This window comes from Dipodomys merriami, unplaced genomic scaffold, assembly GCF_024711535.1.
Source record: "Dipodomys merriami isolate MVZ:Mamm:240054 unplaced genomic scaffold, mDipMer1.0.p SCAF_6, whole genome shotgun sequence".
Taxonomy (NCBI): Eukaryota; Metazoa; Chordata; class Mammalia; order Rodentia; family Heteromyidae; genus Dipodomys; species Dipodomys merriami.
This window is the reverse complement of record NW_027206179.1, coordinates 60,849,167-60,873,155: the sequence shown is the minus strand read 5'-3', so window position 1 is coordinate 60,873,155 and position 23,989 is coordinate 60,849,167.

Below are 23,989 nucleotides of genomic sequence, written 5' to 3'. Positions count from 1 at the left end.
AAAACCTGACTATTATTATTATTATTATTATTATTATTATTATTTGCCAGTCCTAGGGCTTGAACTCTGGGCCTGGATGCTGTTCCTGAGCCTCTCTGTGCTCAAGGCTAGGGCTTTACCACTTGAGCCAATGCATCACTTCCAGCTTTTTCTGATTAATTTATTGGAGATGAGAATCTCATGGACTTTCCTTTTTTTGGGCTTGCTTTGAACTGTGATCCTCAGATCTTAGTCTCCTGAGGAGGATTACAGGTATGAGCTATTAGCACCATACCTGGCCATTATTATTATTATTATTATTATTATTATTATTATTATTATTATTATTATTATTACTATAATTTTATTCTGTTTCTTATAGCTCCAGTTTTGGAGATTTCAATTACATGTATACAGTGCCTGAAGCTTCTTTTCTTTCCGTTTCATTTTGGGTAGCTGTGATGATCTCAGACATTGATTTCTAGAAGTTTACTTTAGATCGTTGTTTCATATTCAAAGTCTCTACTTAACATGGTCAGCTTTTCCTCTAGCTTCTGGTATAAATATAATGAGTGTTTTAATGTACATCCAGTAGTTTCTTGATATTTCTCATCATTATGAGTTACATTTTCCTGCTTCTTTGCATTTTAAATTGGATATTGTACTAAAATGTTTTCCTTAGTGAGTGATGAATATTGTTGTATTCCTGTATTCTTTAGTTTTGTTCTAGGATGCAGATGGATTCATTGAAATAATTGAATATATCTAAAGCATGCATTCTAAGACCAGAACATGCTTTATCTTAGGGCTAACTTACTTTCATTACTTAACCAATATTCATTGAGTAATCTATGGATGTCACAGGACTGGTTGAGGAGAATGCAAACTTGCTGAGGGCAAAATCTAGTGAGATTCTTCTTTCCACAAGTCTGCTAGTTTCCTCAACTGTATGTGCTAATCATAATTCAATTAAGGATTTCAGCTCTCAAAAGGCTGTGCTTGAAGTAACCCTTCCAGTACTCTCCTCTGAACTCTACTGCCTTGACCTCCCTGCGCTTCCAACATAGTCTCTTCTTGTCTGGAAAACCATTAAGCCAGTCTCCCTCTTACCGCGGACAGGAAGCTGAAGTGATGACAGGACTTTACTTTTCCTTTCCCCAGGCCTCATGGCCCAGGGCCACCTGACTGTTAAAGTTGTTTGCGATGGCAAGGAATTTCCAGTTCCTATTATTCCACCTCAGCTGAAAGTAGATATCCTAAGTGTGGTTTTGTAGCATTATTATTTTTTTAAAAACTATCTATCTATCTATCTATCTATCTATCTATCTATCTATCTATCTATCTATCTATCGATTGATTTAATAAAGATTTGTACAGGTGAAGATCAACAGTATTAATAAACATTGTTTCTAGGGTGATATTTTCCTTTCTTCTTTGTGCTTCCATTTATTTCCTAACTTTTAAATATTAAAAACGTATCACTGTTATTTATTTTATTTGAAATAGCTTATTTTAACCAGGTACCAGAAGCTCATTCCTGTAATCCTAGGCATTCAGATATATAGAAAATTGAGATAAAAGGGGCTGGGAAGGTGGCTCAGTGGTAGAGCGCTTGCCTTGCATGCATGAGGCCCTGGGTTCGATTCCTCAGCACCACATAAGCAGAAAAAAAAAAGCCGAAGTGATGCTATGGCTCAAGTGGTAGTGCACTAACCTTGAGCTGAAGAGTTGAGTGACAGCGCCCAGGCCCAGAGTTCAGGCCCCACAACTGGACCCCCCCCTAAAATAAAAAAGAAAATTGAGATATAGAAAATTATCGTTAAAGGCCAGTCCAAGCAGAAAAGTCTGGGATACTCCTTTTTTTTTTTTTTATTGTGAGAATGCCGTACAGAGGAATTAAAATTACATGCGAAAGATAACGAGTATATTTCTTATCAAGCATTGTTGCCTCCTCTTTGTTTCCCCTTCCCATCCCTTCCCATACTCTCCCTCTCCCCCAACCTGATCCCTCCCCCTCCCACCAAAGTTGTAAAGTTCGTTTTTCGACATAATGACTCGTACATCTCATTGTTGCAATGGGTCAACCTTGGGATACTCAATTTCTAAAATAACAAGCAAAAGCCAGGCTGGAGAGGTGGCTCAAATGGAACAGTACCAATCTAGTAAGTATGAAAACCCTGGGTTAAACCCTGGTACTGGAAAAAAAAAAGTTTAGAAAAGCTAATTTTTAAATTAAAAAAAAAGCATTAAGCAAGCATGTTAATTCTTTTCCATTTATTTAAATGTTATGCAGAATCAGCTGTTTGGTTTTTTTTGTTTTTTTGTTTTTTGTTTTTTTGGCCAGTACTGGGGCTTGAACTCTGGGTCTGGGTGCTGTCCCTGGCTTAAGGATAGTGCTCTACCACTTGAGCTGCATTGCCACTTCCAGCGTTTGTGAGTAGATTCTTAGAGATAAGAGTCTCATGGACTTTCCTGCCCAGGCTAACTTTGAACTGTGATTCTCAGATCACAGCCTCCTGAGTAGCTAGGATTACAGGTGTGAGCCCTTGATGCCTGGCAGAATCAGATCTTTTTAAATGGTAACAAATTGAAGGAGAGATTGGGAAGATCATAAATGAGCTGAAAGTTTGTAAGACCTCATCTCATATTTGCCTAGCAAATAAGAATAAGGCCTGGGGTTCAACCTCAAGTACCCCCCAAAATAATAAAAATATGAATATAAATATAAATTAGAATGAACAAAATTCTTGAGTATTTTTCTCAAACAAAATTTATTTTTATTAGTATACATTAGTTTTAAGGGGGGACCTCATTGCACCATTTGTAAAAATATATGCAATATATTCCAATCACTCTTACCCCATCTATCTACCCTAAAAATATTCAACAGGTTTTGTTATTCTATTCTAGTGCATGCAAAAACCATTCTTTGGTCATGTTCATCCTTTTTCACTCTCCTTATTAGATCAAATCCCTCCCACCAGTGCCCATTTCCCCCAGAAAAGCAGATGGATAGAGACAGTAAAGATTAGGGAAGGAATTGTTGTAATGGAGACTAAAAGAGTATACAACAAATCAGTGAAACAAAAAAATGGTTCTTCAATCTAATAACACCAGATGCTGGAGGGAATGTGAAAAAAGGGAACCTTACTGCACTGTTGGAGGGAGTATAAACTTGTTCAACCACTCTGGAACGAAGTATGGAGGTTCATCCCACTTCTGGTCACTTACCCAAATGATCACAAACAAGGCCATACTAAAGTTACGAGCACATTATCACAGCATTATTCAGTATAGCTAAGATATGGAACCAACCCAGATGCCCCTCAGTAGATGAATGGATCAAGAAAATGTGATGAGTGCACACGCGCATGCACGCATACACACACACACAATGGAATTCTTTGCTTCCATCAGAAAGAATAACACTGTTCCATTTGTTAGGAAATGGAAAGACTTGGAAAAAAGGTCGTATTGAGTGCAGTAAGCTAGACCCGAAAAAATATAGGTCCCATATACATCTAGGATAATCCATCAGATGAACAGAAAAGCTCAAAATCTATATACTTATGACCATATAAGATGATGCTAAGTGAAATGAATCCCAAGATATGGAGAAAAGAGGTTTTGCTTCGCCCTTGTTGTTTTTAACGTACTATGTGGTTTTTTTTTGTTTGTTTCTTTTGTATGTTCTTACCCTATGGTATATCCTGTTGTCACTGTATTTGATTTTGGTACCCTGCATCTTGTATATACATTTACCTAATTTGGGGAGGGGAAGGAGAATAACAAAATTCTGAAATAAAAACACAGGATGACTCATTGCAACAATGATACTCACAAGACACTATGTTGGAAATGAGCTTTACAACTTTGGCCAGGGGGGAGGGAGAGTAGGGAAAATGGGGGAGGGAAAGGATAGTAGGAAAAAACAAAGAAGGGGTAACAATGTTCAACAAGAAATGTACTCATTACCTTACTCATGTAATTGTAACCCCTCTGTACAGCATCTTTACAATAAAATAATTTTTAAAAATACTTCTTTAAAGCCGGGTGCTGGTGGCTCACACCTGTAATCCTAGCTACCCAGGAGGCTGAGATCTGAGGATCGCGGTTCAAAGCCAGCTCGGGCAGGAAAGTCGTGAGACTCTTATCTCCAATAAACCACTAGAAAACCAGAAGTGGCGCTGTGGCTCAAGCAGTAGAGCACTTGCCTTGAGCTGAAGAGCACAGGGACAGCACCCAGGCCCAGAGTTCAAGCCCCAGTATTGGCCAAAAAAAAAAAAAAACTTCTTTGAAAAAAAAAAATAAGATTGATCAAACTCCTAGCTAACTTGACCAAAAGAAACAAGTTCAAATTATTAATAAAGTTAGAGGTGAAAAGGGAAGAATATTATAATAAATATCAAAGAAATCCAAAGTATCCTCAAAGTGTACTCAAATCCAAAGTATACTCAAATCAGAAGAAAGTTCTGACTTTGACAGACAGTCAAATTCTATCAAGAAAAATTAGCACTCTTCCACTTTTTAGGAACTCCCACTGTTCCACGACAAAGAAAAAAAAGCAATACTACCAAACTCACTCTACAAAGCAAATTACACTCATTCCCAAACTGGAGGCACAATGGTTGTCAAAATATATCCATAGTACTACAATATCAGAATGATCACTGGCCTGCTAGAGACATTTTTTTCCTCATCACTATTTCCTAAATAATAAAACACAACTCCTTATGTAGCACTTACATTGTATTATAGTTATAAGATTTATCAAGATAACTTAAAGATTATGGGAGAACATGCATGGGTTACATGCAAATACTACACTTTTATATAAGGGACTTAGTGTCTGGGAATTCTATTATCTGAAGAAATCCTGGAACCAATTACCTTGGGGATGTCTGTATGCTTCCCAGTCATTGAATGTGATCTTATACTACTTTTATTTTGTTTTTGTCTTTATTTGAAAATGTACAGCATAAAAATATTGGCCATGGGTTAGATACTCTATGAAGAGCTATACCTACCTATGAGGAGTTCCTTACTTCATCCAGCACGGAAGTCATACTTCAGGTAATCACCAAATCCTTTTATCTTCCCCATCACTGTAAAAAGACCATTTCAAGACCCAAAGTGCCTTTGATTTCTCCTTCTCTCAGATCATGGCCAAATACATTTTGAAGTCCTCTAATATCCCTATTTTTTCTTGTTTTTATTTCTTTGACTTTCATGCTATCTGCTTTACCTCTCACATTCAGCATGATCTGCTGTCAGCTCCATAAATAGTTTTTAATTTGCTTCCTTGCTTCTGTTATGTCATATCATGCTTCTTCTAAGAGCAGTATTCAAAGTGTTTATTAGATAACATTAGATAATGTTCTTTACTGATTAAATGTTTATGATAAATTCCCAGTGAATTCAAAGATGGAACTTACAAGATCTGGCCTCTCTGATCCAGATACACACCACTCTCTTCCCTCTCCTCTACAGATCTAGAACCTAATTAAAGAAATGATACATGTCACACAAAGAATATTCCAGGTTAACTGGGGAAGAATCTTTATTTTACAAGTTGTTTTTCCTAAGAAAATGCAACAGTGTATAACCTGGCAATGACATCTTCTCTATAAACAGATTATTATCTGCTATCAGGATAGAAAGAGTTCAAAAATCTAATTATAAAATTCTCCTATACTTCTAGCAAGTAATTCTAAAAATATTTCAGACTTAGTTCTTCAACATTATGCCCATGAAATAAATGTGCCTACTTATTTATTTATATTTTTATTCTATCTCATTCAGCTTTAATGTATTTGCATGCTAGCATAACATAAAAGTTTAAAGACTAGGTAGAAGTTAAATGAAAAACTCTAAGTGATAACAGTAAATATAAATAAAAACCAACCAACTAACCTAGAAGGTAAAATGATTTTATGTCATTTGTTGGTATTTCTAAATTGCTTTTAAGGAAGAAGAAGTAAAATGCATATAAAGTAGTCTAAGTCAGATGATGGTGTCTATGAGTCCAAAGTTGTTGAAAACCCTGAATGTGAATTTAAGACAATCCAGAGGGCAATATGCATTTGGAAGCTTTTTGTGATTTATGGCCTACATAACTACAAACATAAAAATAAATATTTTCTGGAAAATATAACAAGTGAAGTGATTATCATAGTTTTGTTTTGCAAGAGGACACTAAACATTCTGTGGATGACTACAGTTACTATAGTAACCTCAAGAACTAAAGTTCATACACCATGGTTTCTCTGACTTTAGACCATTTTGAGAGATTTTTTTCATCATTTTAGCTTATTTTGAGTCACTGAAAGTATAGTTTATACAGAATCCTCTTTTCCTAAATATTAGCAGAAAGACTTTTAAACTGAAATAACCTACAGTTCATAGTCAAATATTTAAGGAACAGTGTTTATCAGATAATCTCAAAGACATTGGCTATGTAGTTATGAAATAGAGACAGTCATAAGAGAAGTAATACAAGAGCGTGGGTTTTAGAATACCTAGTAAATGTATCAGTTGATGACAACAATTTTATAAGGAAGCACTAGCAGTCGTTATTATTCCATTTTATATGAGAAAATCAAAACATTTTGTTTAAAATTGATTCAATACCACACAATGAACTAGTGGCAAGAAACAGGACCCTGGTCATGTGATTCTAAACACCCCAGAGAGTCCATTCCAGTTAGGATGGGAATGAGAATCAGAATGAGAGATATGAATAAGATGACCAGTTAAACACTTTATTTTATAGAAAAAGCTAATGTGAAAAGTGACCTCATTTTGTAGCCACATGCAATAACAGGGATCTACTTGTGGAGATGTGCAGTAAAGATCCTTCTGCATGAGGCAGAGCAGAAGCCACGAAGAAGAAAACACTGCCCTGTCCCCACAAGTGCATTCTAGCACTAGCTGATTTATAACATTTCACAAACGGCTTCTGAGCACACAGATCAATTTAAATAAACTCTAAATTCTTTTTTTGTTAGATTTACAATGCAAGTTCTATTTTTAGAATGAAGGAATACATAAAGCTCCCTCAGAGGCTCTTTCCATTCTAAAATACAACACATGCATGGCCATATTTCAGAAGTAATTGATTACTGGGTGACACATTCAAAATTCAGTCCTATTAGCTCCTTGCCTTTTTTTTTTTTTTTTTTTTTTGGCTTCTTGGGGGAAAAGTCATGTGACCAACTGATTTTATGCTTGTCTGCAGTGAAAATATATTTTCACTTTTTAAAAGCAAAACAAAACAACCTTTCTTTCTTTTTGGGGGCCTGAACTCTGGGCCTGGGCACTATCCCTCAGCTATTCAACCCAAGGCTAGCACTCTACCAATTGAGCCACAGTGCTACTTCTGGCCTTTTCTGCTTATGTGGTGCTGAGGAACCGGACCTAAAGCCTCATGCCTGCAAGGCAAGCCACTTTCCCAGCCCCCACAAAATGACCTTTCTGAGAAATGTTCGAGGATCTTTTTGAAATGGATTTAAATCTTTGAAGCAGTAAAACACCAAAATACATTATAGATGATTCCAAACTAAACTTACTCTTTTCCTGATTGCTGAAATGAGAAATGAAGAGAGATATGTAAGAAGAATATATTTTCATTGCAAAAGCTATATATAAAGGCAATTATCCAGAGATAGCTACAAGATATGTTCATATGCATTCCTTTCTGAAATAAAAGCCTGCCAAGTAAACTTGCACAACATATTTTCTTTTGTATTTTATCAAATTATAAAACAGATAGTATCTTCCTTTTCTATATATAATTTTGAGTGTTGATTTAGTGATTTTTTAAAAGTTGCTTTTTATAATAAGCTGTTTTTATTTAAAACTCTGCCATCAGTTTGTAAGTATTGACCCAAAATTTATTTGTAAAAGACAAAAACATATACTAGAGTTTCACAGCTATAATAGTCGTGACATTTGGGACTGTGGAAGTAAGGCAAGGGATTTTTATATGTATTGGAAGATGTTTAGTGGTGTTACTCATGTCTAACCAACTAAATAAAAGCAGACTCTCCATGAAACTTTTATAGGTAACAACCCAAAGCATGTGTAGACATTGCTAAGTGTCTCCAAATAGGGGTAGAAAACTCACTAGATTTGAAACTACACGTTAGTAGGTAACACTGCACACTAACACATATAGCCATCTACTATGCAACAAAACTGCATCCTTTAGCAACCCAGCTATTTTAATCCACTCAGAACAGTTAAGAGTTATGTGAATGGGATCTGGGCCCCTTTAACTGAGAAATAAGTCTAACACTGCCAATAATATGTAAAGATAAATTATTACTAATCCCACAGGTCTGGGGCACAATTTATTCCTCACTGTGCCCCAAAAGAATATAATACTAACTAGATTTTAAACTATCTTTGTCTTCTTCCTGGCTCAAAGGTAGCAGCAAATACCAGTATACTCCAAATTCAGGAAGTTTAGGTATCCCAGGAATGGGTCTGATGTTACCTCAGGGACTCAATGATTCCTTCCCAAACATTCATTGAGAGAAACCAGGGGCTATGAAATAACTGTCAACCTATACTAATGTAGCCAGCAAAGCCATCCTTCATAAAGTGAAGGATAAATAAAATTCTTCCACGATAAACAACCACTAAACCAGTACTATGGAAGATGATTACAGAGAAGAGGAAGATTAAAAACAACTAGGAAAATAGGAGAAAGAACACCCCCATACAGACAAACAAGTAGATTAGCAAATGAAGATTAGGAAAGAAGCAAGCATTTTTTAGAATGACAAGAAATACTATATACCTCTTAATTTTAATACTGAGTGTTAATGGTCTCAGTTTTCCAATGGAAAGACATAGAATTGGAAATTGGATTAAAAAGCAAGACTCAACCATCTGTTGCTCACAAGGAATGCATATTCCTGGCAGAGACAAATATTGGATTAGGATGAGAACATGGAAAAAAAAAGATTTTCTAGAAAATGGATTCTAAAAGCAGGCAGAGTAAGCTATACTCGTATCTGACAAGGCAGACTTCAAACCAAAATTAGGTAGAAAGGGCAAAGAAAGCCACGTCATATTAATAAAGGGGATGATTCTTTTATCTCTCACAATAGGAAAGATAACAATCATTTATATATGAAACAAACATTGGTGCATCCAATTTTATTAAATAAGCACTACAAAATTGAAAGTACAGATAGAACAAAATATAATACTACTGGGAGACTTGACATTTCCACTTTCACCAGTCATCCAGGCAAAAAAGAAAAAGGAAAAGAAAAGAAAGAAAATTAGAATTAAACAATGCTACCAACCAAATGTATTTCATAGATATATTTCATCCAGCAACCACATAATATACTTTCTTCCCAGCTGTTGATGGAATGATCTCCAAAACGGATATATTTTAGGAGATAAAATAAGTCTTAAGAAATATAAAAAAAAACTCTTGTATTTTTTAGGTCACAATGGAGTAAAACTGGAAATAAGCAGTAAAAAATAAAAAAATAACCACAGAAAATGTTCAAACACAAGATGATTGAACAATATATTGTTGAATGACATTGGGTCATCCAGATAATAAGGGAGAAAACTTTAAGAAGTCTGCAAAGGCCTTCTTCATGACTTGCATCTTAACAGTTTGAGTTTAAAAGGGAATGAGTTAGTCTATATTACTTAATGGTAGCATATCTCTTTCTGGTTGAAAATCAAACATTAAATAGTACCAAAGTGAATGGTATTCTTTCAGCAATAAACATTCTTTCTGGTTAAATAAATAGATAGATCAATAAATAGAATCTAATGACAATGAAACATACTTTACCAGAAAATTTGGGATACAAAAATGAAATGCTAAGTAGTAAGTTTATGAGTGAGTTGTTACACTAAATACAAATGAATAATTAACAAAAACAAAGAGATTTCAAATAAATAACCTGATGCTGTACCTTAAGCTCCCAGAACAATGAATAACAAGACAAACCAAAACTAGCAAGAAGAAAGAAAAGACATATATTAGGGTAGAAATTATTGAAATAGAGTCAAAAATACAAAAAAAAAATCAATAAAACAAATAATTGACTTTGGAAAGATAAATCTTTAGCTATGTTGGCCAAAAGAAGAAGAAGAAATTATACCGACATCAAGTACAGTGAAAGCAGGGGTTATACTGTGGGGGAGGGACATACAAAGCAACAAAGAAATAATCTTATGAATATATTAGAAACAATCACATGAAAGAAAAATATTTGAATATATACCTTAGGGTTCATTTCCCTAACACCACCTTATCTGACCTTTTCTGCTTGACTTAGACATATACTAGATACTGCAAATAAGGGAAATCATGGGACCTATGTTTCTTTGTGCCTGGCTTACTTCACTTAATATAATTTTTTCCAAGCCTTTCCATTTCCTAACAAATGGGGCAATGTCATTCTTTCTGATGGAGGCATAGAATTCCATTGTGTATATATACCACATTTTCTTGATCCATTCATCTACTGAGGGGCATCTGGGTTGGTTCCATATGTCGGTATAATTTGTGGAGGGGAAGGGGAAAAACAAATCGTTTAAATAGGGATACAGGTGGACCCATTGCAACAATGAGATGTACAAGTCGTTGTGTAGAAAACGAACTTTACAACTTTGGTGGGGGGGGGGGCAGGGAGGATTGGGTGGGGGGCGGGGGAGGATGGGAAGGGATGGGAAGGAGAAACAAAGGAGGAGGCTACAATGCTTGATAAGAAATGTACTCATTATCTTGCCCATGTAATTACAACCTCTTTGTACAGTATTTTCACAATAAAAAAAGAAGTAGAAAGGCCTAAATCAGTAGAGTTAGAGATGAAGAAGGAGATATCACAACAAATGCTATTGAAATCAACAGGATCATTAACTAATATTTTTGAAACTCATCCTAATAAGATGGAAAATGAAGAAGAAATCGATACATTTCTAGATGTAATTGACCTACCAAGAAAATGTAGACCACTTAACCATATATATGTATAAGTAATAGAGTTATATCAATAATAACAAATCTCCCAATAAAGAGCCTAAAACCAGATAGATTCACTGATGAATATTTACCTTTAAAAGAAAAATTAGCATCAAGACTCATTTATTTCATAAAACAGAAATAGAAGATATACTGCCAAAATAATTCCATGATGTGGGTATTACAATAAAGTCAAAACAAAAAAATAGACAATTTTCCTTTATGAACACAGATGTAAAAATTCTCTGCATTCAACAATACATTAAAGAGATCAACATTATGAACAAGATGATTTTACACAGGGAATGCAAGGCTAACTAAGTATACACAAATTAATAAACAAAAATACAGCACACAGAATCAAGAACAAAAAACATCTCAATGGATGCAGAGTACAATAGTGATACTCAGGTTATAATTTTTAAAGGAATTATCTTTTAGAAATAGATGCTAAAGTTATATTGACAAATTGCATGATGAAGAGAATTTGCTTCAAAATGACATAGGGAAATGTGGGTGGGGCTATATAGATGAAACAAGATTGACATGAGTCAATAGTTCTTATAAATGCTTGGATTTTTTTTTTCATTTTTTTGTCAAGGTGATGTACAGAGGGATTACAGTTACATAAGGTAATAAGTACATTTCTTGTCAAACTTGTTACTCCTTCCTTTATTTTTCTCTTACTTTCCCTACCCTAACTTGTACAGATAATTTCCAACATATTGTCTGTGTATGTCACTGTTGCATTGGTCCCCCCTTGTACTTTGACTCACTATTTTGTTGTTTTCCTTAATTCCCTGGAAATTTTTATAGGGAAAATATGAAAGACATCTGGTAGTAAGCTTCTCTTGCAAACATGATTTAGTTGTTCCTCTTTTATCAGTAGTTTCATTTACTCTGTATATACCATTATCTGATAATATTACACAGAAAATTCCAGAAATAAGTAATTCCTGTTTTTTTTTTAAAGCAAATGTTGTTCTGAGCAATATCATGAAAAAAATCTCATAGCATTCCTCTCCATCCCTCCTGGGATATGAGTCATCCTCTGGTGTAGCATATTTACCCTTTACCTATTATTCACACTTCAGTCAGTAGCCTTCTCAGTTATCAGTTCCATGCTCCTGAGTTTGAATAATATTTATTTGTTCAGTAATGCTTCAAAGCCAAGAGTAGTGATGCTGCCATTTTTTAACAGTATCTTCTTATAACTATCTTATTTTATTAGTAGTTACAGTATTGTTGTTAGTCTCTTATTTTGCTTAACTTATCATTTAAACTTTATCATAGGTCTGCATGTACAAAAAATACCAAAGTCGTATTGTCTGCTGTTTCAGATATCTGCCGAAAGCCTTGAAACATATTCTGTGTAGATAGAGAGTTCTACTAAAATGTTCCTTTTCCCTTGAAATTCATTTCAATTGTCCATATTATACAAATGTAAAGGATATCAATAAAATATTTAACTGATTATGCATTCATATTTTTAAAAAAGCATGAAAGTATAGACTTTTATTTTGAAAAGCATGTTGAAATTATTGAAAATCATGCTTTAAATTATTAGTAGTTATATAATAGATTAAAAATTCAAAATAAGCATCACAAATGCTGATAAATAATTTTCAAGTATGAGAGTAAAATTTCATCACTTTTAATGCAATGAGTGAGAAATGCTTATGGTGATTTGATTAAGGTAGGAGTCATATTTTTGGCCACCCCTGTGTGGCTAAAATTGCAAGCATAAACTGCAAACAGAATCCAATTTGAAGTTTCTTTGTTTTTGTTGTTTTGTGCCAGTACTGAGTTTTTTCCAGTTTTTACCACTTGAAACAACAGTTCCTGAAGTTTTGTTTTTCAAATCTAGCTCTAACTTTTTAAAAAATTTCATCATTGGGGCTGGGAAGGTGGCTCAGTGGTAGAGCACTTGCCTTGCATGCCTGAGGCCTTGGGTTTGATTCCTCAGCACCACATAAGCAAAAAGAAAAAAGCCGGAAGTGGTGATGTGGCTCAAGTGGTAGAGCGCTAGCCTTGAGCTGAAGAGCTGAGGGACAGCGCCCAGAGTTCAGGCCCCACAACTGGACCCCCCCCCAAAATTCATCATTAATGCTTTATAAGATTATATTAATTCTTTTGCTATATACTACTCAGAGGATCTGGGAATTAAAGGTAAAGATATTCTGTTAAAAATTATTGTTATTGTAAAGGTGATGTACAGTGGGGTTACAGTTATATAACTTAGGTAAAGAGTACATTTCTTCTTGGACAATATCACCTTTTCTCTTGCTCTCTCACAGTTTTTCTCTCCCATCCCCACCCACAAGTTATATAGCCATTTTCAACATAGTGTCTAGTGCCTACCATGGCTGCATTTGTTCACCCTGTGTCCCTCCATTTCTGTGCCCCCCATACTTTTCCAAAGAAGGAACAAACAGGACAAAAAGAAAAGAAAACAAAAACAAAAAACCCTCTTGTTTGCATTTCCTGGAGTTCATTTAGATAAATATTATTTTAAATGATCAGATGCACATAGGCATTGCACTCTTGTGTTCCTCCCCTTCAATTATTCTTCTTTGGTCTCACTGTATATGAATGCCTAGAGTCCTGTATAATTTATCATGTCCCAGCATATTTTGGATTTAGCTTCTAAAATCAAGTTTAGTTTAACCAAAATCCTTGATTTCTTTCATATTTATTTTTTTTAATTTTTAAAAGTAAAATAAATGGGAGAGAAGCAGAAAATCAAATCAAATGTTAAGGAAGGAAATGATAGCCAAGACATCAACTACAGGATATATATATATATGCTTTAGGGATCTACTTCACTACCATCCTGAGTAGGTGTTGGCTTTGAGTTAGGTAAAATCTCTTGGAAATAGGTTTCCATGTAAAGAAGTAAGTGAGTCAAGATTGCAGTGGGATGTTACTGAGGGGTCAACTACAACCTAGCACATCAGCCAGAGTCACCTAGCAAACATTTCATATGACAACATTTGGAAAGGAGTCTAACAGTGGATGAAAATCTGGAACAGTTGTAGATTGACTAAGACATTTGTTTTAAATCTATTACAGTTTTAATGGCTTCAGAAGCCATTTAAAATTAAAACTAGACTATAAGATAATATAAATATAAATATATATTTATCAGATATCTAATACATATATACATATATGTATTTAAATGTATGTATGCATATATATATATACATATATATACATATATATATGTATATATATATGTATATATATATATATATATATATATACTGCAAGGACCAAATAAATAAATGAGCAACTGGTGGGAGAAAAAGGATGAAAATTGAAGCTTGAAAATGATTGATAGGCCCATTTGTTAGGAAATGAAAAGACTTGAAAAAATTGTGTTAAGTGAAGTAAGCCAGACTCAGAGAAACATAGGTCCCATGGTTTCCCTTATCTGCAATAACTAGTATATGTCTAGGACAAGCAGAAGAGGTGAAAAGCTATGTATATATGACCATATAAGCTGATGCTAAGCCAAATAAACCCCAAGATAGAGACACAAGAGATTTTATCTTTCTTGTTGTTCTTTTTAATGTACTTATAATGTACTATGTGATCTTTTTTTTTGTTTCTCTTGTATGTTCTTCCCCCAAGGTATAGCCCCTGTTGTCAGTGTATTTGATTCTAATGTCCTGCATCTTGTATATACATTTTCCTAATTTGGGGAGGGGAAATAAAATGCTGAAATAAAGATACAGGTTGACCCATTGTAACAATGAGATGTACAAGACACTATGTTGAAAATGAACTTTACAACTTGCAGGGGGCAGGGAGGAGGGAGGAGTTGGGGAGGTCGGGAGGAAAGGGATGGTAGGGGAAAAATAAAGGAGGGTGTAATAATGGTTGATAGGAAATGGACTTACTACCTTGCTCGTGTAACTGTAACCCCTCTGTACAGTATCTTTACAACAAAAAAGATATATTAAATAAAAAGAAAATGATGGATAATCAGTTTTTTTCAAATCTCACAGTGTTTAAAACGACCAGAAATTTTTGCTAAATGCAAATTTAGGAAGACAAAGGAGACATTTATCTAAACAATGATCATCTTCATGTTTTAGATTTTCATAAAATCTTCATTTTTTAGATTTTCATAAAGATATTTATATATTATATTTCAATATTTAAGATCAGTATTTAACATAAAATTAGAATTAGTAATTTTTCAGTGTGCAGTTAGGAAAGATAATCCAATAAATAAAAGCTGGGTGATTTCAAGATCAAAATTTATCATCGATGTCAAAATGTTAACTCACCTAGTCTAATTCTGGCTCCCTTCTTTTCCTTCATATAGTTTCAGTACTTTAAGCTGATCCTAGGACAACTAGCGTAAGCATACCACTGGATTACAGGAGCTAGAAAATGGCAGAGTCACACATGAAGGAACTGATCTCTATTATTGCTCTGAGAGGATTGTAAATTAAGCCTCAGAACATTTTCTGCCAGACTCCTGCCCTCCTTGGCATATTGCAAATACAACGAATAGAAATGCATTCAGATTGAATTAAATTAAATGCATGTAAAAATAAGTAATGACTAAATGATTCTATTACTGTTTGGCTCTTCTGAAACTAAGGCATTTTTAATAATCAAAGTGAAATAGTTCATTCTGTTATAAAAAGCTTTCAAGTGAGACCAGTTTAAAACATAACAAACACTTTCTTAAAAAAAGTTCTGGCTTTAATAAATGTTTCAGGAAATAAAAAGTCATCAATATATAAAGAGAGATAATCCTCAAACTTAAAAAATAGCTTTGTTGGTATCAATACATTAGAAAAGAAATAAGAATTCATGTTTTAAAAGAAGAATAACATGGGTTATAAGGGAATTTTCATCACGGCAAAACTTCCTGTGCTGTGTGAAAATGATTCTCACTAATTTTCTGAAAAATGCTTCTGAAATTGGTCCTTCACAGGCACAGAATTCCAATTATTCACTTGTAAAAGGATCTAATGAGGTAATGGACATACAATCACTTTATATTGTGTGAATGTCTATAAAGATGTAGAGTATCATCATTGTTATTATTATAAAATCTTTGAATTTCAAATTATTGTAAGAGCAAGGAAGGTTCATGGAAAAATGGAAGAAGGAAATAAAGGCTGGACTGGGCTTAAGTAAAATGAATTAATCATCAGGTATATTTTGGTGAGTTGAAGATTACTAAAATATAGAATGTAGAAAGCATGCTGAAGATGAAAATCATTTCATGTGGCCCTTTGTCTGTGATACATATAAATGATAATTAATGTGCTCTTAATTTGGACCCAGAAACTCCACAAATGACCTCAAGATCCACTAGTAGGAGGTAAGTGGGTTTCTTGATGTAAATACAATTGCCAAGCAACAAGCATGAAAAGGCAAAGTGGGATGGAGAAAATTGCCAGCTGTTAGTTGACTTTCAAATTATTTCTTTTTCTTACATACTCTATCTTTCCATATAATACTTGTTTCTATGTATATGATTTTTCTGGCTTATGTGTTTCACAGTTCTATTAATGGATAGATTTCTTTTCTTCATCACAGCTACTATCCTGCTCATTTCTTCCTCCCCAAAACACCCTCCATTCCTCCTTACTTCTTGCCCCACATCTGAAAGACAGAAAAGCAATGTGTTTGCAGTAGTATCTCCACAGTGACCTTTTGTATTTATCTCTGATTTTTGAAAGGTTTCTTCCATGTCATATTGTTTGAACACTCACAAGCCCTGTGACCTTGGGGAACTTAACCTCCTTATACCTTAGTTTCTTCCTCTGAAAAATGTAGACATTAATTTTCTGAATGTTGTGCATTTCCTTTGGCGATCAAATGAATAATCTATAGGAAGTTCTTGGTGCCTGCCTGGCACAAAGGCAGGGAAATGTAAAGGGATGCTGATGCTGTTGTTTCGTTGTTATTACCATCATGAATATACTATTTATTCTTTCTCAACTGGGAATCCAGTTGGCCTAACTTTTACAATTATCATTTCACTGTTATGTTATCTGTCTTTCTATCTATCTGTCTATCTGTCTGTCTGTCTGTCTATCTATCTATCTATCTATCTATCTATCTATCTATCTATCTATCTATCTATCATCTATCAAAAATAATCCAAATCTTAAAAATATTTAAAGCCATTTTGGGTATTTTAGAAATGGAGATACTCATATATTTGAAATAGTCCATTAGAAAGAAAAGAAAGAAGTTTCAGAATGTTGATGGATGGTCAAGGCGGTAGAAGCCCCTGGACTAGAGATGTGAGCAGCTCACACAATGTTCCATGCTACGCTGGTACATTCACATCCCAAGTGTTAACTTGTGAAGTTAGCAGTGTTCTTCCCTTCCTTTTTTTATTATGTGTAATCTTCCCCTCAATGAGTTGCTTTTCTTCTCCTGCCACTTGCTCCAATCTAAGCTCACACTTCTGAAAGCCTTTGTTTGCTACAGCCTGTTATGCAACTGACACTCCAATGATTGTATTTTTAAACAAAAATTGATATTGAGAAGCTAGGGTGAATTAAACAAGGTTCATTCTGGTTTATAAATAATAAACTTAAAATTTAGGGACTAGCCTGCTTCTTCTTTGCATTATACTCCACAAATTGCCATGAGGAACCTGAATCTGGAGAAATGAAATTTGAAACTTAAATGTTTTGGGAAACCTAAAAGCAAGAGCTCTTTCAGCTGAGTAAATGATGACAACAGGAAACCATATTGCTACAGCGACTATTTGCCGAGCGTTTCCTGTATTTAGGTACTTTGTAGAGTGATTTCATTGATTCTGATTCAAATATCATTATGATTTTTATTTTTAATGAAAAAAGTTCAGGTTCAGAGAGGTTAACTTGACTAAGGTCACTCAAGTACTAAATGTCCTTGTGGGGCTACCAAACTGCTTCAAAATGGAGTCACCAAAGAGCAGGCATTTTTTGTACGTTTTTTATTGTAAAAATGCTGTACGGAGGGGTTACAGTTACATGAGCAAGGTAATGAGTACATTTCCTATTGAGCATCGTTGCTTCCTCCTTTGTTTCCCCCCTACCATTCCTTCCCTCTCACCTCCACAACTACATCTTCTCTCCCTCCCCCGCCGCAAAGAAAGGTTGGACAAATGGGATTGCATGAAATTGCAGAGCTTCTGCATGGCAAAGGACATAGCTAGCAAGATCAATAGAAAGCCCATGGATTGGGAGAAGATCTTCACTAGCCATACAACAGACAAGGGTCTCATATCTAAAATATACTTGGAACTCAAAAAATTAAATCCCCCAACAACAAATCCTCAAAGAAACAACTGCCCAATAAATAGGTGGGCTAAAGACTTAAAGAGAAACTTCTCTGAAGAGGAATGAAGGATGGCCAATAGACACATGAAGAAATGCTCAACCTCCCTAGCCATAAAAGAAATGCAAATCAAAACAACATTGAGATACCACCTCACTCCAGTTAGAATGGCTAAAATCAAGAACTCTAAAACAATAGATGCTGGAGGGGATGTGGACAGAAGGGAACCTTACTGCATTGTTGGTGGGAGTGTAAACTTGTTCAACCACTTTGGAAAGCAGTATGGAGGTTCCTCAAAAGATTCCACATAGAGCTTCCCTATGACCCAGCAATCCCACTTTTGGGCATTTATCCAAATGCTTACAAACAAGACCATACTAAAGCTACCAGCACGACTATGTTTATTGCAGCATTATTTACCATAGCTAAGCTATGGAACCAACCTAGATGCCCCTCAGTAGATGAATGGATCAAGAAAATGTGGTATTATACACAATGGAATTCTATGCCTCCATCAGAAAGAATGACATTGCCCCATTTGTTAGGAAATGGAAAGGCTTGGAAAAAATTATATTAAGTGAAGTAAGCCAGGCCCAAAGAAACATAGGTCCCATGGTTTCACTTATTTACAATAACTAGTATATGTCTGAGTCAAGCAGAAATGGTAAGATAAGTTGATGTTAGGGAAATGAACCCTAAGATATGTATTGAAATGATTTTTTCTTTCATGTGATTATTTCTAACACACTTATAAGATTATTTCTTTGTTGCTTTATATGTCCTCCCCCCACAGTATAACCCCTGCTTTCACTCTTTTTGATGTGGGTATAATTTGTGGAGGGGAAGGGGAAAAACAAATAGTTTAAATAGGGATACAGTTGGACCCATTGCAACAATGAGATGTACAAGTCGTTTTGTCGAAAATGAACTTTACAACTTTGGTGGGGGGGGGGGGGCGGGGGAGAGGGGTGGGAAGGGATGGGAATGGGTAACAAAGGAGGAGGCTACAATGCTTGATAATGAATGTACTCATTATCTTGCCCATGTAATTGTAACCCCTCTGTACAGTATTTTAACAATAAAAAAATGAAGTTTAAAAGTTCGTTTTCAACGTAGTGTTTTATACATCTCATTGTTACAACAGGTCAACCTTTATCCTTATTTAAGCATTTTGTTTTTTCACTTCCCCTCCCAAATTAGAGAAGTGTATATATAAGATGCAGGGCACCGCCATCAAATACAGTGAAAACAGGGGTTATATCATGGGGGAGGAACACACAAAGAAACAAAAAAAATCACATGGTACATTATAAATACAATAGAAACAATAGCAAGAAAGAAAAAAAAGATATTTGTGTCCCTATCTTGGGGTTCATTTTGCTTAACGTCATCTCATATGGTCACATGTATATAGTTTTTGGCCTTTTCTGCTTGTCCTACACATGAAATAAGCCAGGTCCAAAGAAGCATAGGTCCCATGGTTTCTCTTATTTGCAATAACTACAGCAGGCATTTTTATTGCACTGATTGATTGGAATATCTTTGTTCTGTAGAACAAAATGTTATGATACTGGAGGCATAGGTATTTAAGTTAAGATACCTCTCTCAAAGAGAATCAGTGTTCAGTGTGTGGACAGGGGTAGGACAGCTGAAAAGCTAATCCGGATCATCTGCTCACTGTTGCAAGAACCTTCTTGTAGCAGCAACCTGTAGACAATGGCATACCTCTTACCATGGATGGAGGCCTATTTTCAGGTGTCTGACCCATTACATTCAACAAGAAGCCTGCCTCACCCTCCTCAGAGTACCAGAGTGAACACAGAAGTGATCGCTCACAATCAGCACAGACACCAAATACAGAGATGAGTTTGTAAAACCCATAGAATATTAAAAGAGCAGTGAGAACTAATACAAAGAATCAATTTCAAGATGTTAAAGTAGACTACACTGGGTGAGGATGTGGGGGTGGCATATATTTGTATATATGGGAGTAGAATATATACTCTTTGATGAATTTTTTTGTAGATTTAAATTTGTTGAAAAATTAAAAGTTTCAATGTTATGGGCTATAGAAACTGCATAAAACTCTCTGTGTACTCAAAAAAGAAACAAAATAAAGTTTGGGAAAATCCAAATCTAAGATTTACGTGCCCTTTAACTCCATAGCCCTCAAACTAATAGTTGCACATTCATGTAAAATGTGTAGTAGTTGGCCACATCCAAAGTCAAAGTGACTCTTATAGTGGTAGAATTCTTAGCCACAGCAATAGATTAAGAGAAAAAATAAAAGATGTATAAATAAAAATGAAAGAAGTCAAATCATTGCTATTTGAAGATAATATGTTTATGCTTAAAGATTTTACCATAAACAGTTTTGCCAAATAATAGGAAAACCCAGTAGCTCCTCTAGATTAATATAACAAAAACCCAGTAGCTTCTTTATATATCAGTAATGAACATGCCAAGAAAAAAAATAAGAAAAAAATCCTATTCACCATAGCCTCAAAAAATTAATTACTCCCATGCTCATGAGTCAAGAGAATTAATAGAATTAATACTGTGGAAATAGCTATACTTTAAAGGCAATCTACCGATTCAATATTATGGCCATCAGAAATTCTTTACAGAAGTAGAAAAGTAATCCTAAAATTTATTTGGAAGCATGATGCCTAAATATCCCTAAAGCAAAAAGGAACAACACTGAAAGTCTCATAATGCTTGACCTCAAATTACACTACAGAACTATAGTAATAAAAATAGTATAGTACTGTCACAAATTCTGGTATGAAGATCAATTCAATAAAACAGAAGGCTTACACATAAGCCCAAACAGGGATAACCAGCTGGTTTTTGTTTTTGTTTTTGTTTTTTTACTTTACAAAGACAACAAAAACCTACCTTGGAGAAAAGATAGTATTTTCAACAAATGGTGAAAAAAAAAACTGGTTACCCACATATATGAGAGACTAAAACCAGATGCCTAGCTTGCACACTGTATAAAAGTAAATTCAAAATGATTCGAATATCTTAAGGACAAAAACTTTAAAACTACTAAAGGAAAACATAGAATAAACCTTTGAAGATGTAGGCATAGGTAATGCTTTTCAGTAATCCAACTGTTCACTAAATTAATATATGAATTGAAAAAGGGATTGCATCAAATTAAAAAAAGTAAAAATTGCATCAAATTAAAAAAGTAAATGTGCAGTGTGAGAAAATTGTTTTGCCAGTTATTCATCAGATAAAGGATTAATACCTAGAATACATAAAAAAGGTCCAATAAGATCACTGAAGAAAAATCCAATTAAAATGAGCAAATAAGCAGTTTTCAAAAGAAGTTCAAATGGTTAATTAATACATGAAGAATCCTTCTACATCCTTAGATATAAAGGAAATTCAAATAAAAACATCATTGAGATTCCATCTCACTTCAGTCGGAGTGGCTGTCATCAAGAAAACAAACAACAAATGCTGGAGAGGGTGTGAGAAGAAAGAAACTCATATACTGTTGGTAAGAATGTAAATTCGTACAGTCACTATGGAAATCAGAATGGAAGTTCCTTAAAAGACTAAAGATAGAACTGCCATATTATCATGCTATTCCACTCTTAGATATGTAGGTGAAAAAGATGTAAGCCAAATACACTGGAGATAGCTGTAGACCCATGTTTATAGCAGCACTACTAAAATAGCCAAATAGACGTCTATTGATTTTATACATATATGTGTATATATATATGTATATTTACACATGAGTTTTTCAGCCATGAAAAACTATGTAATTTGCAGGAAAATGGATGGAATTTTAAATCACCATATTAAGCAGAATAAACCAATTGAGAAAAACAAATACCACATATTCCTCTCATGGAATTCCTTAGAAATGAATGATAATATAAAACAAGTTTTGTTTTAAGGTGGGCACCAATGGGAGGGGAAGGGAGAAGGAAGACAATGTAAGGACTAGTGAACATGGACATACTATATGCATGTGGGGAAATAGAACAATAAAACCTCCTGAAATGGTTTTAAGAAGGGAGAAGGAGACATAAAGGGGAATAAGAGAAGGACTTAATTTGATCAGGATACATAGTGTGCATATATGAAACTGTTATAATGAAACCCCTTTGTGCAACTGTTATATCCAAATTTTAAAAATGGAGAAAAACAAAGTCAAAGGGTGGAGTTTAGTGGAAAAGACATGTGAGAAAGTAAGTAAATTGGTAACAATTAATGGACTCAATAGGACCTTGATAGATCCCCAAAGAACAAAATAAGGGTAACTGATGGCAATTTCCAAATATAGATATTTTGCAATATATCCTATTAAGGTCATCATCTAAAAATTTCTCTGCTTCTGAATACAGAAAGAAATAATTAGCCCAAACCACTTAAACACAGTAGGAAACATAGAAGCAAATGTACCCCCAAAGGACTGTGCTTAAGGTCCGTAGACAAATCCTCCAAAGTCAACAGTGTGGTCTTTCTGAATGGTATCAAAGCTCACTTGCTGTGAATTCCCATGAATGACTCTGACACTCCATTTTCTTCCCACACTTTCCTTTCTTGCCCACACAGAGCTTAGTTTTCATACAGTTCCCTGTTAGATACTTCTATATCAGCTGTTTGTATACCAGAAAACCTGTCCAGGGAATATCCAAGGGCTTAAAGATGATCAGAATTCAAAGTATTTCCAGATTTGATCCATTTGTATAGTTGTACATGCCAATTAAGAAAATACTCAAAACTCCATCATATCAGGTTTTCTTTGACATTATCTTTCAAACTAGACAGGCTAAGAAAATGCTGATTTACCAAATAATCTGAGCTCCTTTCTATGTGGTACTATTTGAGAATCCCTCAGAATGGTGAACACTGACTGTTATAAATACTCTCTTCATGTGGTTGACTTTCTTAGCCCAAATAAAAATATTTATATATTTGTTTGTCAGTGTTCTGTGTTTGTGCGCGTATGCGTGTATAAACATGTGTGCACGCATGCACTTCTTGATTGTTTTTCTAGTCCTGGGGCTTGAACTCAGGTCTGGTTGCTGTTGCTGAGCTTTTTTGCTTAAGGCTAGCACTCTACCCCTTGAACCACAGCTCCACTTCCAGAGTTTTTTATGCTTAATTGAAGATAAAGTCTCATGAACTTTCTTGTCATGGCTGGCTTTGAACTACCATCCTTGATCTCAGCCTCCTAAGTAGCTAGCTAAGATTACAGGCTTGAGTCACTGGTACCCTGCTTGTTTCTGTTTTCTTATTTCTGAAACAGGACAGAAAGACTTTCTTTTTTTTTTTGGTCAGTTGTGGGGCTTGAACTTTGGGCTTGGGTGCTGATCATGCGCTCTTCACCTCAAGGCGAGTGCTCTACCACTTGAGCTACAAAGCCACTTCTGGTTTTCTAGTGGTTTATTGGAGATAAACTGGACTTTCCTGCCCGGGCTAGTTTTGAACCCCGATCCTCAGATATCAGCCTCCTGAGTAGCTAGGATTACAGGTGTGAGCCACCGGCGCCTGGCCAGAAATATTTTCTATGTATGTATTGCCTTTGTGTAAAGCTGGGAGAAGAGACAAAGAGTTTATACATGCTTTTAAATTTAAAATTTTTTTCTTTTGTCCTTCTCTCCTAATGAATGATTTATGGATTTATGTCAGTTTTCATCTTGGAGTAATAATCTTTCCATGTTTGGTAATTTG